This window comes from Hypanus sabinus, chromosome 16 (genome assembly GCF_030144855.1).
Source record: "Hypanus sabinus isolate sHypSab1 chromosome 16, sHypSab1.hap1, whole genome shotgun sequence".
NCBI classification, from domain to species: Eukaryota; Metazoa; Chordata; class Chondrichthyes; order Myliobatiformes; family Dasyatidae; genus Hypanus; species Hypanus sabinus.
The window spans coordinates 76,017,044-76,035,334 of NC_082721.1; the positions used below are offsets into that span (position 1 = coordinate 76,017,044).

Below are 18,291 nucleotides of genomic sequence, written 5' to 3' on the forward strand. Positions count from 1 at the left end.
TTGTCCCCCTCTCCAGTGTCATTTTCCAGCAGTCTGACATCCAGCACCTCTATTACTCTCTATATATCCTTATTGATATTATTGGTTAACTTACTTTCATATTTTATCTTTCCCTCCTTATGACTATTTTAGTTGCCTTCTGTTACTTTCTAAAAATGTCCTAATCCTTTAACTTCCAACTTTTTTTGCTCTATTATATGCCTTCTCTTTTGCTTTTACATTATTTTTGTCTTCCTTTGTCAGCCATGGTAGTGTCGTCCTGCCTTTTGAACATCCTTCTTCTTTGGGATGTATCTATCCTGCACCTTCTGAATCCCTGCCTGAAACTCTAGCCCTTGTTGTTTTGCCATTACCGCTGCTAATTCTGGCCAACTCCTCTATCATGCCTCTGTAATTCCCTTTACTCCACTGTAAAACTGATACATCTGACTTTTGCTTCTGCCTTTCAAAATGCAGGGTGAAGTCCATCATATTATGATTACTATCTCTTAAGGGTTCCTTCACCTTCAGCTCCCTAATCAAATTGGGTTGATTATACAACACCCAATCCAAAATAGCTGATCCCCTGGTGGGCTTAACTACAAGCTGTTCTGAAAAACCATCTTGTAGGCATTCTATTACGTCTCTTGGGATCCAGCACCAACCTAATTTCCCCAATCCATATGCATATTGAAACCCCCGTGACCAACATAGCATTACTCTTTTGACAAGTCTTTTCTACCTCCCTTTGTAATTTGAGGCCTATTTCCTGGCTACTGTTTGGAGGCCTGTGAATAACTCCCATCAGAGTCTTTTTACCCTTGCAGTTTCTTAATTCTATCAGAATCAGGTTTATTATCACCGGCATGTGACGTGAGATTTGTTAACTTAGCAGCAGCAGTTCAATGCAATACATAATCTAGAAGGAAAAAACCCAAAATATAATAATAAATAAATAAATTACAGTGTACACATATTGAATAGATTAAAAATTGGGTTAAAAAAACAGAAATAATGTATATTTAAAAAGTGAGGTAGTGTCCAAGGGTTCAATATCCATTTAGGAATCCGATGGTAGAGGGAAGAAGCTGTTCCTGAATTGCTGAGTGTGCGCTTTCAGGCTTCAGTACCCCCTACCTGATGGTAACAATGAGAAAAGGGCATGCCCTGGGTGCTGGAGGTCTTTCATAATGGACGCTGCCTTTCTGAGACAATGCTCCTTGGAGATGTCCAGGGTACTTTGTAGCCTCTTCTACCCACAAGGATTCTACATCTTCTGATCCTATGTCACCTCTTTCTAAGGTTTTGATTTCATTTTTTACCAACTGAGCTGCCCACCCACTCTGCCCACCTGCCTGTTCTTTTTGATACACTGTGTATCCTTGGATGTTAAGCTCCCAACTATGGTCTTCTTTCAGCCATGACTCAGTGATGCCCACAACATCATAACTACCAGTCTTTAACTGTGCTACAAGATAACTTATTCCAGATGCTGCATACATTCAGATATAACACCTTCAGGCCTGTATTCTTCACCCTTTTCAATTTTGCCCCCATGTTACACTGCAACTCATCCCAATGGCTGCAATTTTGCCCGATCATCTGCCTGTCCTTCATGACATTCATTTCACACAACACCTAGTAGTTTCCGAACTGCCCCACCCTCAGCCCTAGCACTCCAGTTCCCATCGCCCTATCGAATTATCTTAAACACTCCCAACAGCTCTAGAAAACCCAACCCACAAGAATATTGGATCCCCCTCGGTTTCAGGTGTAACCCACCCCTTTTGTATTGGTCATACCTGTCCAGAAGCGATCCCTTTGATCCAGAACTCTGAACCTCTGCCCCAGCACCAGTTCCTCAGCCACATATTCATCTGACAACTCATCCTGTTCTTACCCTTACTGATATGTGGCTCAGGCAGCAACCCAGATATTACCACCCTGGAGGGCCTGCTTTTCAGCTTTCTACCTAACTCCCCATATTCCCTCTTCAGGGCCTCTTCCCCTTTCCGACCCCTATCATTGGTGCCAGTATGTACCAAGACTTCTAGCTACTCGCCCTCCTGGTTCCAAAACACTGCTGAGCCTGGCACTTGAGAGGCAACGTTCCATCCACAGACGCTTGTGTCTACTTCTCCATACGTGGAATCCCCTGTCACTATTGCAGTCCTCTTCTCCTCCCTTCCCTTCTGAGCCGTCGAGGCAGAGACCCAGTCACTGCAGCTCCACACAGCAGGCCACCCCTTGGCAGTGTACTTATTATTGAGGGGAATGGCCACAGGGGTACTCTTCCCTAACTGCCCATTTCCTTTCCCTCCCCAGACAGTTACCCGCCTCCTGCAACTTAGGGGTGACTATCTCCCTGTGGCTTGCTGCAGCTCGATGCATTTTGTGCAGAGATGGTTATCCGGGAAGCTGGAGATCCCCCCAAAATTCCTACATCTCACACAAAGAATACAGCAAACCCCCTAAAGCCTCTCTCACTGCACTAACAGACAAAGAATGGTGAAGCTGAAAGCTCATGAAAACCCCTTTTTAAATCTCTCACCCTGACTTGTGTGCAGCCTCCTCTGCCACAGAAAAAGCTGAAGGCACCGGATCACTCCTTTTTAACTCTCTCGCCCCAACCCATGTGTAGCCTCCTCTCTCGATTCGATTTGTGCCGTCTGAAAAAGTCAAAAGTCTACAAAAGCTCCTTTTTAAATCTTTCATGTCTTCTCTCGAATCAAATGGGCCGCCGGAAAAAATCCCTTCTTAACTCGTTTCCATCTCTCCCTAAACCTCTGCCCTCTTCTCTTGATTCGCCAACCCTGGGAAAAAGACTGGTTGTGTTCTCCCTGTCTATACTGCTCACAGTATTATACTCCACTATAAGGTCACCTCTCAGTCTCCTGTACTCGAAGAAATTAAGTCCTAGCTGCCCGACCTCTCCCTATAACTGAGTTCCACATCTTTGTAAAATGATACTGAACTCTTTCCAGTCTGATAATATTGTGGCGAGCATTCGGTCCTTGACAATGGATGAGAAAAGCTCATTTATCTCAACTGACATCTATTACGACAAGCACAAAAACAGGCCAAGTGTTATGACCCAGGGAGCGAACCCACTCAATCATATACAGACAGGGAAGATGATTATTACACACCCTGGTTATGGTCAGAGTCACCCAAAAACACACGAGCAAATAACTGTATAACCGGAGCTAAAATGTAACAATAAATGAACTTGAACATCCCACCATAATCCCACAAATATCATAAGGGGGTGCCGGGAGCAGACCCAAATGCAAGACACAGACAATGAAGTACTAGGAACAAGACAAGGTTTTTCAAGAAAGCAAGGGGAGTCAGGAAGAAACAACACTGGACATGGACGCAGGCCCCAGATGAGACAAGGACACTGGGCCTGGGCTAGGACAAAGACTAGGTAAGCGGGACCAGGACAAGGAACTTGGAATGAGGAGCCTGGGCTAGGGACTCAACAGGGACCCAGAACCTGGGTCTTGACTTGAGCTTGGACCGCAGATCTAGGCAAGGACTGGACGTGGCTACAGAACTGGACATGGAACTCCTGCAGAGGATGAGGCACATGAACAAGATGAGTACATAAAGCCTTGACTTGGACTAGACGAGGTTCTTGGACGGGGCTAGGATGAGGGAACTCCAGCACAGGGCTGGGCAAGGCTCTTGAACTAGACTTGGCTCAGCTCTTGGACTTGGCTGGGTTAGGCTCTTGGGCTCAGAGCCGGGACGCTTTCTGGGACGCAGGGCCAGGAACCTTGTTAGGATAAGGGCCCAGATGACTGCCAAGAATTCTGACAGAAGTAGCAGGTGTGCTAACTGTCAGGGATTCAGAAAGGAACAGCCCAACAGGGAATCCTTGATTTGAGCGGTAATAATGTGCCAGTCCAAAACGAGAATCAGGTGCCTCAATTAAGGCACCCAATGGAACAAAGGATAATAGAAAACCCGGAATAAGGATCACTGAACCAGACCATGAACCGGAAAACAGATTTAACGGACCGGACCATGACAACAAAAGCACTTTAAAACAAGAACAATAAATAGCTCTGGCCATTAGGAGTGCTGGGACGGACTGTCAACCACACCATCCCCAACCCCCTGGGTAACCACACGACCCCCACCTGAAGGGTCAGCCATCCCCAGCAACAACAAGAACCAAAAGCCCCGGAGGTGGTCAATGCCGCTGCCTGGGGCACTGGGGGGTGTTGTAGCCCCTCCATGTGATGCACTATTTAGTGAGGCAAGAGGCAGGGTAGGCAGAGTGTCACTTCCCTCCTTCGCCTCGCTGGGTCGGTGGTGGCTGAGGGCCGATACAGTGCCTGCCGGTCACAGTGCTTCACACCTGCCTCCCACACCCAGTATGCCACATCAGAGGCGCAGTAGAGCACCTCACCCAGCCCCTTCCAATGACTCGCAAGCCTGGGGGAAGGTCCCTTCTTCGGGGTGGGGATTAGAGCCATACTGGGGCCCCTACCAGCATTGGTGCCCTAGGCCGGTGGCCCGGCCCCTTCGGGGGGCATGCCAATGTTGCAGCAGTGCACGAACAGCTCCATATCCTGCCTGTACCCAGGCCAATAGAAACGTTCACACAGTTTGCCCAACATCTTTGTGACCCCGGAAAGGCCAGCCCCCTAAAACCCCTGCACCGACTACACCACCAGCTGCAGGAGATGACTGTCATAGCTGCAAAATGAACACCGCCAGAACAACAACCCATGGTGTATCTCCAGCATGCCCCACTGAGAGTGTAGGGCTTTGGTCTCTGGTTTGGGGGCAGAGATCTTCCCCCAGCCTGTCTGCTGTCCTGTGCTCGCCCGGGTCAGCACGGGATTGCCCACCCGCTTGCTGCGCCGTTGATGGTCAATGGCGGGAGGTCTACCTGAAGCGTTGCATTGGGCCACTGCGGGATGTGTGGCAACGCGGCGGGCCTCCGCCAGACTGGCAACAGCTGTCGCTGGGTCCACCTCCTGGGGCTGCCCTGCCGAGAGACACGGCTCCAGCACCGGGGTAGAGTGTCCCCCCTCCCGGCACATCCACGTGGGCCCCCCGGTGGGACAGCAGGTCCGGCCAGTGATGCAGGACCCCTGGACGTCGGCTGGCCACACCTCGTGCTCCACTGTGTTTCTCCCCGTGCGAGGCGCAGCCACCTCTCCCCTCTCATCACCGCACAGTCGCCGGTGACCGTAGCCAGCTGGACCGCTGTCAGTCTCCACCAAGGCAGAGAAGACTGGTCTGTGTTGGGGAGGACAGCCAGGTGGATGATGGTGATGGCTGCCATCCACCATGCAACGTACATATAAACCTTGCTCTTCACTCAAATGACCCACCCGGAGAGGCGACAACAGAGAAATTCTGTTGGAGGTCTTGGACGGTGCGTTGCCCGCTGGCTGTGACGCGGCACTGGTACAGGGCACACCAGCAGCAAAGATTGCTCCGCAGCAGGGCGGGCGAGGTGCTGGTGGGACCTGTCCCATGGGCTCCTCCGCCTCGGTCACACGAGCCCAGGCTCGGTGTGCAGGGTCATGCTGGAACACCTTGGGGGGCTAAAATTGCTTCTGCCTTCTTGCCTTCTGCAAGCGCCTCAACCATCAAAGATGGCGATACCAGGCGAACATGCTGCTGAAGGCACTCCAGCATCAGTGTCTTTACAAAGGGAGTAAAGGACAAGCTCTTCCTTGGCCGCAGGGGGGAGCTGGGGGTAGCCATGCTGAGCACCGTGACAAAGATCTGCTGTGAGCGCCCCCAGGCGTTCTCCCACACTGAGCCACCTGCTTCCCTCATTACCTCCCCCAGCGGCCGCTGCCCGAGGCATTGCCCCAGGGCCCTGTGGTCACGCTGCTCAGATCGAGGAAAGCCCACAGGGCATCCTCCTCCAGCGCCAGGCAAGGTACACCGCCATCCAGGTGGGGCTCCCCCACACCATCATGCCTGGTGGCAGGTAAGGCTCCAGGCAGTGGGCACCATTGTATCTGGGGAACTTCAGGGTGGACCTTCTGCCATGAATTGCTGAGGCCACTTGGTGTTCCTCTTGTTTTGGCGGTGTCGGTGTTGCCTGCCGTGTTGTCCATGCCCCCTCCCCATGGCTGTGGTGTCTTGGATGGGCCGCGAGGGAGGTGGCTGATGTGCCCCGCAGTGCCCCTGGGTTGTGGAGCCTGGCTACGCTTGCTGTGCCAGGTTTCCCTGGGAAGGCACAATGCTGTTCCCTCCAGATTGGACTCTTGTCTTCGGGACCCTGGCTTGGGGGCGGCGTACTGCTCGGCCCCTTGACTTACTCCCCAGGCCTTCGGGCGCTCCATCCAACATCATAGCTCTTCAACCACGCTGCCAATTTCTAATCCCACTCCCGACACCAGCATGGCGAGCATTCGACCCACAACGACAGACAAGAAAAGATCATTTATCTCAACTGGCATCTTTATTGTGACAAGCACAGAAAGGGTCCAAGTGCAATGATCTGGGGAGAGAACCCATTCAGTCACATACAGGCAGGAGAGCTGATCATTACACATCCGGTTACAGTCTGGATCAATTACACACACACATGCGAGTAACTGTATAACCCGAGCTAAACTGTAACAATAAATCCCACCATAATCCCTTGATTATTGTCTCTTGAAATTCTTCTTCTCCAGGTAACCATGAAACCTAGAAAGAAAAGAAAGGCAGTGTGATCATCAACCCTCATATCCCTCCTCCCAAACAAAAAACAAACTGGAACAGGCACCTTATCCTCCAAATAACTCCACCCGCACAAAAAAAAACAAAACAGAACAGGCGCATTGACTCCCAAATCCCCCTCCCGCACAAAACAACAAACAAAACAGAACAGGCGCATTGACTCCCAAATCCCCCTCCCGCACAAAACAACAAACAAAACAGAACAGGCGCATTGACTCCCAAATCCCCCTCCCGCACAAAACAACAAACAAAACGGAACAGGCGCATTGGCCCCCAAATCCCCCTCCTGCACAAAAAAACAAACAAAACGGAACAGGCACATTGGCCCCCAAATCCCCCTCCCGCACAAAAAAACAAACAAAACAGAACAGGCACATTGATCCCCAAATCCCCCTCCCGCACAAAACAACAAACAAAACGGAACAGGCGCATTGGCCCCCAAATCCCCCTCCTGCACAAAAAACAAACAAAATGGAACAGGCACATTGGCCCCCAAATCCCCCTCCTGCACAAAAAAACAAACAAAACGGAACAGGCACATTGGCCCCCAAATCCCCCTCCTGCACAAAACAACAAACAAAACAGAACAGGCGCATTGACTCCCAAATCCCCCTCCCGCACAAAACAACAAACAAAACAGAACAGGCGCATTGACTCCCAAATCCCCCTCCCGCACAAAACAACAAACAAAACGGAACAGGCGTATTGGCCCCCAAATCCCCCTCCTGCACAAAAAAACAAACAAAACGGAACAGGCACATTGGCCCCCAAATCCCCCTCCCGCACAAAAAAACAAACAAAACAGAACAGGCACATTGATCCCCAAATCCCCCTCCTGCACAAAACAACAAACAAAACGGAACAGGCGCATTGGCCCCCAAATCCCCCTCCTGCACAAAAAAACAAACAAAATGGAACAGGCACATTGGCCCCCAAATCCCCCTCCCGCACAAAAAAACAAGAAAGATTGGGTGAAAAACACGGAATCGAAAAAACTCTAATTGTCCATCCCATGTAGTTTCCCGTGGACAATCTCCATTCATTACTCTGCAGGCTGCTTCTCTGTAGATTGCTGTTGTTCCTGTCCACGCCTTGTGCTGTATCGGGCAGCAACCTTGCCATTTCTTTAGCATATTTGTCTGCTTTTTACGAGGCCAAGCACACTCAACCCAGCACGGAGGGAAAGCATGAAAGGAGCCAGCCCAATTCGAACCCGGGACCACTCATCTTGAAGTCTGGTGTGGCTGCTGCTGCACCACGAGCCAGCCTTTACCGTACATAGAGATGTTCAAATTCTACCCTTTCAAGCTTCACTGAGCTTCTTATCAGAGAGCCATCTGCACCCTGTGGGTATAGAAACCAAGCTGCACTATTGCTCATTCCTAAATCTAACGACGGGTCAGGAATATAATATCAAAGGAAATCATTCTAAATGCACTCAATTACTGATTAGATTGGATTTGATTGGATTGATTAGACTGGAATCGGTTAGGCGGTTGAGCTGGGAACCAGGATAATCAGCGGGATTTGTTCAGAGAACTGACGTATGGTGAGGCTGATACCTAAATTTGCTGGTGATGTCAGTGTGGGTGGCTCAGTCAAAACCGTACATTGCAGCAAGAAGTTGCAGGATGACTGGGGTAGATATTAAAGCTGTTAAGGATGGTGTGGGCACATGGAAATATCAAGGCAGCACTTTGATGGATGAGTTCATCAAAAGACCAGGGCCAAGAAATGCAAGGTAGATATCACCTGTAATCTCACTGAATGATGGAACCAACGTGAGGGGCAGAATGGACTCCTACTTCTAAGCTTCATTTTGAAGTCCCCAGATCTGGGACGGGGGCCATTGTTCGGCGAGTTTCAGGCTTCTGGGGTATCAAAGAGCTGGTTCTCCGTGCCGAGCATTATACTCAATTTCATGCAAATAAAACCACAATTTAATTTTTTAAAAGGAAGGAGGCAAAGTGGAGAGACTGAGTGAGGGGAAAGAATGAACACAGCTAATCTGTGAGTTTTGTTTTGTGGTTAGAGTGTACCACAGATGATTTTAAGTCTGCCTACATCCTACCACAGCTATATCTGAACAGATCAAACGCGTTGAGTCATTGGGAGGTATGTCAGTGTACAGATCTCACCGATCTTAATCACCTCATTTTATTTTTGATAAATCAGTGTCACGAACATGAATCTGTGCAAAAACAAGCCCCAGGAAGTTAAAGAGAATTGGTGAGTGCTGAGAATATCTCAGTGAGACATAGAAGCCTTAGAAAATGTCATGGGTAATGAGCTAGCTTGCAGTGTAAAAAAAAATCAAACTTCCTGCAGACTCACTGTCCCAAAAGACAAGCATCACTGCTTGTCACAGCCCCTCCAGAAACGTCCCTGATCCTTCCCCCTTGACTGATCAAGTAGGATTATTTATAGCTTTCCCGTTTCCCAGCAGCCTGTGCTCAGCAAATTTAAAAATTCAAACTGCTCTCTCATTAACACACTTCCCAATTGCCTTTCATCTGTGATTGAAACCTGATTTCCTGTATTATTCACACTGAGGTCCATCGCCATTGGCTCCACCATGAGAGCTCATTTCCTGTTTCCCTGATTGTACCTTGCTCCTGTTAACCTTGTTCTCCCATCGCTGACCACGTCCTGTGCACTCTGTTCCTCTGACTGATGCTCTCCCCAAAACTCTCTTTCTCACCTGTCCCATCACTGACCACCCCAGTCTTTCACCCATCTGTGCACACTCATCATTCTCTCTCTCAGTCACACTCTCTCACTCTCACTCTATTCTCCTCTCTCTCCCTCTCACCCTCTCTCCACTCTCTCTTTCCTCTCTCTCTCTCCCCTTCTCTGTCTTTCTTTCTCTTTCTCATACCCCTCTCCCCTCTCTCTCTTTCATACCCCTCTCTCTGCTTTCTCTCTCTCTCTTTCCTCTCTCTCTCCCCTTCTCTGTCTTTCTTTCTCTTTCTCATACCACTCTCTCCTCTCTCTCTTTCATACCCCTCTCTCTTTCTCTCTCTCTCTCATACTCCTTCTCTCCCCCCTCTTTCTCCTCTCTGTCTCACTTTTCCCCTCCCTCCCTCCCCTTGTTCACTGTTCCTGTACACGACCCCCCTCCTCAGTACCTGTGGTGAACTACATATACCTGTCTAGACACGCCCCCCCCCCCGCTGACCACTGACCGTGGCTCCTCCCACAGACCCCAGTATAAAGGCGATTGAGGCCTGAGCCCTGCCCTCAGTCTCCAGGATGTAGTACGGTGATCAACTACTGCTTGTTCTTTCTTCCAGTCAATAAAAGCCGATATTTCGCCTCCCGTCTCAGAGAGTTATTGATGGTGCATCAGTACCTGCCCATGAAAGGTAACTCCCCTCATACCTAAGCAGTGTGGTTCTGCAGGATTCATTTCTGGGCTCCGTGATTCCTGTGGAATTTACGAATGATCTGGGGAGGAAACCCGCTGAAGATGTCTGCTGCAGGACTGGCAGAGTGGCTCGCAGTGATAAGGCAGCTCTCGTCTGCAGGAAGGTGTCAGCTGGCCATGGAAGTGCCAAAGGGAATTCAGTCCAAAGATGGTGCATTTGCAGAAGGCAGGAAACTGCAATGAAATACAGGATTAGTGTGTTGGAACAAGATGATCTCAGTGAGTTTTGCGCCAGTTTTGGACTGAATTCCATCTGGCACATTTTTGTGTTCCAGCTAGCATCGTCCTGCTTTCTCACCGTCCATGAATGAATGTGAAGGCAGCACTCTGGTCACCAAAGTGGTTCAGAATGCAGGCCTTGATCACACAAAGCCTGAAATGGAAGAGCAGAGGGACTCTACACAATGCAGGCCACGGGTAGAGAACAACCCAAGAAAGATGTGATGACACACTGGGAAGGTATTAGGGAGGCTACCACAGTGTGCCAGTTCTGCAGAGGTTTAGCTGTGAGGAAAACTACCCAGACTGGAGTTCACTTTGAAACCCACACACAAGGCTGATGGGAGATTTGACTGACTTGTAGAAAATGATAACAGGCCTCAAAGACTGAACAGGACTGACTATTACCTTTGGCAGAGAGTGAGCAACAAGGGGGTGAAGATTTAAGGTAATTCTTATAAGGATTAGAGAGGGGCTCAGGGATCTGGAAATCTTATTGGGTGTAAGAGAAATCCTGAACAGATTTGACATGGGCCTGGACAAATACTTGAAAAGATGTCATCTACAGGGCTGCAGACCAAATTGTTGACCATTCATCAATGGAACCAGGTTAGGAAACTCACTACACAACTCTTAATTAATCGAAGATCGCACTTTATTGTCTCTGCACAAACAACAATGTAACTATGTAGACCCCAGGCCAACAATTTAGAACTGGTACTCTACCAAAATGGGGTATCTCTCATTGACTAGACAATTCATCCTTTCATCTTCCAAGCCCCTGGTACGGGCATTCTTCCTTACAACGGTTAATCCCCAGAGTCCTGTCTTTGCACTTGAAGCTCCTTTTTTTTAAACCCTTCTTATCAACTTAAATGATGCACTTCATTCCTGTTAGCTCTAGATCATCTAACAAACTTATATCACCTTCTCATTAGCTCTTGTCCAAGCCAGCAGTCGTCGATTTCCTCTTCCTCAAGAGACAACTGATAATTTATGGGTCTTTATTTTAAACCAGTAACCAGCCTGAGCCACTCAGAGCAGACACAGACATCACCATTCACAAACCTGCACGTCATATCATACCAAAGAACACCTCACAAATACGAGGGGTGATTGATAAGTTTGTGGCCTCAGGTAGAAGGAATCAATTTTAGAAAACCTAGCACATTTATTTTTCACCCTCCCCTAATGTTGCCACCATGTCCTCGTGGACCTCCTGGGTGATAAGCCCTTGAGACCGAGATAGCGGATGACTGCACAAAGGCCGATGTTGTCCATTTTCTCAGACAGTGCTTACTTGCAATTTTCAATTATCTGAAACAGAAATACCACAAAATCTATTAACTGCAAACTTTCTGCATAATCACTCAAAGAGTTGAACTGCACATGCATATAACAAGAGCTGTATAACTTATTGCGTACAGTTCTGGTCACCAAATTATAGGAAAGATGTCAACAAAATTGAGAGTACAGTGGAGATTTACTGGAATGTTACCTGGGTTTCAGCACTTAAGTTACAGGGAAAGGTTGAACAAGTTATGTCTTTATTCTTTGGAACATAGAAGGTTGAGGGGGGACTTGATAGAGGTATTTAAAATTTTGAGGGGGGATAGATAGAGTTGATGTGGATAGGCTTTTTCCATTGAGAGTAGGGGAGATTCAAACAAGAGGACATGAGTTGAGAGTTAAGAGGCAAAAGTTTAGGGGTAACACGAGGGGAAAATTCTTTACTCAGAGAGTGGTAGCTATGTGGAACGAGCTTCCAGTAGAAGTGGTAGAGGCAGGTTCGATACTGAAATTTAAAAAGAAATTGGATAGGTATATATATATACAGGAAAGGAATGGAGGGTTATGGGCTGAGTGCAGGTTGGTGGGACTCGTTGAGAGTAAGTGTTCGGCATGGACTAGAAGGATCAAGATGGTCTGTTTCTGTGCTGTAATTGTTATGTGGTTATATGGTTATAACTTATCTCCTTCTACCCTTCTACCTTGGGCCACGAACTTAATAATCACCCCTGCTGGAGGTCCAAGATGACGACTTCTACAAAGAAGGGATCCGCATGCTCCACGACCGCTGGACTTAGTGTGTAAATATAGGAGAGGACTGTGTTGAAAAATAAATGTGCTAAGTTTTCTAAAATTGACTCCTTCTACTTTAGGCCACAAACTTATTAGTCACTCCTCGTAACTCCTTATTTGAAAATGATCTCTAGTCTGGCAGATTTGGAACATCATTGTGTTTATTCTAAAACACTGATTCAGCCGAGCAAATCCAAGTTCACAAAATAGAGGATGCAGAGCAGCTTCACAAAATGGCAGCCTCCATTCTTTTGACCTCATAGCAAGAACAAAGACAAATGGCTTGACTTCTTCCACTGTCCTTCACCCATTCAAGTTCAATTTTTTTCCCATACTTTAATTCCCTGATGGCCAGCATAAGAATGGGAAAGATAAATGACCAAACTGTTAACCCAGAGGAGCAGACTAATTCAGAGATCCAAGTTCCAATCTCACCACAGCTACCTTAAATACAAATTCAGTTAATTTGGAATTTGTGAACGTTATTAAGAGTGTTGATTGTAAAACAACCAGGTTGTTAGAAAAACCCATAATGTTTACTCATGTGTTTTTGAGGTGTAAGTCCAAACTCCTTGCTCTCTCTGGCCTATTTGTGACTTCAGAGCCATTGAACCATAGGAAATGACTGAGCACATCAGTCAGCTCAAGGGCTCTTCCGGATGGACAACAGGAAACACAAAAAAAGCAGAATGTACTTTAAAAAGAGATTAAACAAAACTCAATTTTTGAAAAAAGATCAGTTGCGTGTGTGTGTGTGTGTGTCTGAATTTGTGTGCAAATGTGTTGCATGTGTGTATGTGTCTGGTGCGTGTACGTGTGTTTATGCATGTCAATTGTGTGGGTGTGTGTTTTTGTGTGTGCAGTTCAGTATAAGTGCCAGTACAGGGTACAATTGTGAATGAAATAGTGTGTAGGATCCAGGCAAGGAGAACAAGAACAAGAAAGATGTGGTACTGAAGTACTGTCTTTAAATCTTGGTCAGGAATGATGTGACAGCTTCAAAGTTGCTGCTGAAATGAGTCCAGTGGTAGGGGACTAGTTCTATGGATGGACTGGAGAGCCTGGGGCTGCTGTCCTTGGACCAGGAGGTTGAGAGACAATTTTGAGGTATTTTATACATTGATGCAATTATAAAGAAGGAATGCCAGCAGCCATATTTTATGAGGAGTAGGAGCCATATTTCCTGGCGGAGCAGACTCAATGGGCCAAATGGCCTACTTCTGCTTCTATATCATATGGTCATGGTCTTTAAGGAGATTTGGTATGTCACTAAAGACCCTGGCGAATTTGTACAGATATACCACAAAGAACATTCTGATTGGAAACACCAATGCCCTTGAATGCAAAAACCTACAATAAATAATGGACACAGCCCAGTCCATCATGGGTAAAGTCCTCCCCTCCACTGAGCACATTTACATGGAGCACTGTCGCAGGAAAGCAGCATCTGTCATCAGAGATGCCCACCATCCAGGCCATGCTCTCTTCTTGCTGCACTCACACTGCCAGGTTCAGGAACAATTATTACCCCTCAACTATCAGCCTCTTGATTCAGGGGGATAACCTCACTCAACCTCCCTCACCTCAACTCTGAACTGTCCCACAACCTATACACTCACTTTCAAGGAATCTTAATCTCGTGTTTTCAATATTTATTGCTTATTTATTTATTTATAATTATTATTTTAACTGTATTTACTCTAAATGTCTGCATTTAATGAAAATTATATATTTACTTTGATTTAAATTTACTTTGAACTTAGAACTTTAAACACCAATCATAATTAGGACCCTATCCTTCCATGCCTTGCCTATTCAGGGGTCTGTCTAAATGCCTCTTAGGTGTTGTAATTTTCTCTGATCATCAGATCTTCCACCAGCTTTCTAAATGGACAATGAACCATCCCATGAATATTACTTCAATAATTTCACTTTCTTCTTTTTTTAATTTTTTAAAATATATTTCTTACTTTAATTTATGGCTTTTTCTTAAATTATGGGTTAAGTACCCCTTATCCGAAAATCCAAAATCGGAAAATCTCTGAAATTTTATTTTATTTGAGTGCTGACAAGATGTCAGCAATGAAAAATTCCACAAGGCACTGGGACGGTTCCCAGGGGATGCACAACTATCTGCGCACCACAGATAGTTCTGAGAAGTGACCTCACATATGTAATCAACAAGTTAATAAAAATAGAAAAAAAACACTGCATAAAGTGAAAGATAAAGATCTCAATCGCGTTTCATCGGCGCCAGAGTGAGCATGTGCCACTTCACAATACGCGGATCATGAAATAAGCTAAGATTTAACATGACAAACTGAAAATTGAAGGTAATTGTGAATATTCAGCAGGCTGCTTGTATAAATTTAAAAGAAAAGGCACCACATTAATTTTTTAAAGTGCCTGCTGATCATGAAAAACTAGCTCCAGAACAAGTCTACAATGATGATTGGTTTTGTAGCTTACGTAACGGTATTAAATTTTTGAAGCATTAGATGATGAAAACTAGCACCAGAACATGTCTACAATGCTGATTGTTTTTATATCTTACATAAAAAAGTGAAACTCAAATGCTGCAATCTGTTAATCTAAACATGACAGCATAGGAGGAGACTGAAAGCTGCTGTTGTTGGTTGCTAAACAGCTGATTCAGGTATTCTCCGATGCTGCTAAACTGCTTTTGTTACTCTGCACACATTATATTCTCATTATATTAATGGTATGTAACAATTTTTTCTGTTAAGTGCATATGTGTGATGAACAAGTGCAAGAAAAGGACTGCTTACCAGTAGCACATAAATTTAGAGTCAGAAATGATGGTGTTTCCAATCTACCTTAATATATATTCCAAAATCTGAAAATTACAAAATCCAAAGCCTTTCTGGCCTCAAGCTTTTCAGATAACCTGTATTATGTGTTGAAAGGTACTGTAGCCACAAAACAACAAAGTTCAAAGTTCTTGGTTTTGACACCCCTGTCATGGAAAAAGAATTTTGACTACCCGCTTACATATGCCTCTGATAATCTTATACTTAATCTGTAACCTGTACGTTCCTTCCTGTGTGCTCATGGGTTTCCTCCCACAGTCTAAAGTCATACCGTTTAGTAGGTTAATAGGTTACTGTAAATTGTCCCATGATCAGGATAGGGGTTAACTTGGTGGGTTACTGGATAGCACGACTCAAAGGGCCAGAAGTACCTGGTCTGCACTGATTCTCTAAGTAAGTAAATAAATAAAAATTTTCTTCTATCAGGTCAGCCATCAGCCTCCTGTGCACCAGGGAAGACAAACCCAGCCTATCCAATCTCTCCCCTTAACTAAAATGCTCCATGCAGGTGAATTCCCTCTACTCTTTCTCCAGCACCATCACATTCTTTCTATAGTGCAGTGACCAGAACTGCACACAATACTCCAAATGCAGTCTAACTATTGTTATATAAGGCAGTTTTGGGAGAGTTGAGCTAGTGGGAGGTTTGTATTGAAATAAGTAGATTTGGGAGATTGAAGCAGAGTAGAAATGCTGCTGAGACACTGGAGACAAGACAGGGCGTTTTGGGGGGGGGGCGCGGGTCAGAACAGTGTTGCGTCAGAGGAGTGCTTGTGTGTTGCTGGCGGAGTACATGTCGATCAGTCTCATGCCGGGTTGGGAATTCGAGGCCACCCCATGTCGGATCAGGCTGGAACAGCAGCAGGAGAAGGGAGCACTGTGGGCGGGATCAGTCCCTCGGTGGTGCTGAGTTAAAGGGTGCTGGGCTGGTTTTCTGGTGGGACGATGCAGACGTCTTGTGGACAGGTCCAGGTGGAGTTCAGGGTCAAAGCCAAGTTCGCTGTCATACGCACAAGTACAGGTACTCAGAGATGTAGTGGAAAGGCTTACTTGCAGCAGCATCCCATGTACATTGCAACATTCCAAAGAGAATATAAGCATAAATTGTACACCATTTTTACAAGAAAGAGCATAATTAGGACAAAAAACATCAAAGTCTATTGTAATGCAAAGTGATCATAATGTTGCTATACTGAGATAATGGCTGGGGCTGTGCTGGTTGTTCCAGAACCAAACAAGCTGTTCATGACCTTGGTAGTGTGGGACCTCCAGCTTCTGTACTTTCTGCCCAAAGGCAACTGCAGGAAAATGGCATAATCTGAATGGTGAGGATATTTGACGATGGACGTTAGCTTGCAGAGACAGAGTCTCATGTATATACCACCGATGCTGGGGGCTGTGCCTGTGATATATTGGGCCAGTGTGGCACTGGGCTGTTGGAACAGCATTGTAGGGTTGCTACAACGCTGGATCGACTGGGACCAAAGCTGAGGTGGGGTGGGGGAGGTTCTGTTAAATGGGCTGAGTGGCAGTTGTTGGCATGTTGACACAGGAATTAATGTCAGGTCGTGAGTGTCAAGGGAGTCGGTGTCGGGGTGAGTTCGCTGCTACGTTGAGGGATATTGGTGTTTTGTTCTGGCCTAGTCAGTACATTGTGAGGGCTCAGTGTATTATGCGGGGGTGGTGTGATGCATCTATGTACGTGTTATATCCTTCCCTACAGCTGGGAATCCACAGAACATGAAACAGTAGCCACTGAGTGCAAGATATGAGCCTCTCGGTCAAGGGTTGGGAATATGGTTCCTTCTCACACAGAGCAGTTGGATCCTCAGTCTCCTTACTTGCTGAACCCGGTCAGATCGGTTAGGCAAAGCCATCTCCTCCACACTCACCAGCAGCAGAAGTGCGTCACAGGCTGCATGCTGATCCTACCCCGATACTCGCTTTACGCCTACGCCTGTGAAGCTCCAGTGCCATATTTAAGTTTTGCTGACAACACCGCTATCGTTGGCTGAATCAAAGGTGGTGACGAATCAGCGTATAGGAAGAAAACTGAAAAATCTGATTCAACGATGCCACAACAACAACCTCTCACTCAATGTCAGCAAAAACCAAAGAGCTGATTATACAGGAGGAAGAAACCAGCAGTCCATGAGCCCAGTCCTGATCAGGGATCAGAGATAGAAAGAGTCTGTAGCTATCAATTCTTTGGGGTTATCATATTAGAAGATCTGTCCTGGGTCACAAGGAAGGCACTGCAGCACCTGTATTTTCGGAGAAATTCTCATTGATTTGATAAACTTGGACAAACTTCTACAGTGGAGAGTATCCTGACTGGTTGCGTTACAGCCAGGTATGAAAACATCAATGTCCAGGAATAGGAAATCCTACAATAAAATAGTTGATACAGCCCAGACCATCATGGGTAAAGACTTCAGCTCGGTTGAGCACATTTTCAAGGATCCCACAAGGAAGCAGTATCCATCACCAAGGCCCCCACAATCCTCTCTTCTCATTACTACCATCGGCCAGGAGGTACAGGAGCCCGAGGTCCCACACAACCAGGTTCAAGAACAGTTATCAACCTACAACTGTCAGGCTCCTGAACCAGCAGATAACTTCACTCATCTCAATGCTGAAGTTATTCTTCAAACTACCAACTCACTTCCAAAGACTCTGCAACTCACGTTCTTAGTATTCTTCGTGCAGTTTGTCTTCTTTTTCACATTGCTTGTTCGTCAGTCTTTGTGTATAGAGTCTTAGAATCATAGAACGGACCCTTTGGACCAATAGTCTATGCTGAACCATCGACCTGCACCAGGACCATACCCTACCATACCCTACCATCCGTGTACCTATTCAAACTTCTCTTAAACATTGAAACCCAACTCACATGCACCACTTGCGCTGGCAGTTCATTCTGCACTCTCTCCACCCTCAGAGTGAAGGTTTCCCTTCACAGAGAGGATGTTTCCTAAGACCAGAGGACGCAGCCTCAGAATAGAAGGGTGCCTTTTTAGCACCGGGATGAGGAAGAATCTCTTTAGC

The 18,291-nt window shown here is 46.5% G+C and overlaps 1 long non-coding RNA gene across 1 annotated transcript; it reads right to left on the reverse strand.

Annotated features, from left to right (window-relative positions):
• Positions 1 to 6,451: 6,451 nt before the first annotated feature.
• LOC132405873 (uncharacterized) lies at positions 6,452 to 15,343 on the reverse strand. The gene is made up of 3 exons (XR_009515985.1): positions 15,250 to 15,343; positions 10,066 to 10,285; positions 6,452 to 6,651 (listed from the first exon to the last, which is right to left on the reverse strand). It is a non-coding gene; the product is annotated as an uncharacterized LOC132405873 (long non-coding RNA).
• Positions 15,344 to 18,291: the final 2,948 nt, after the last annotated feature.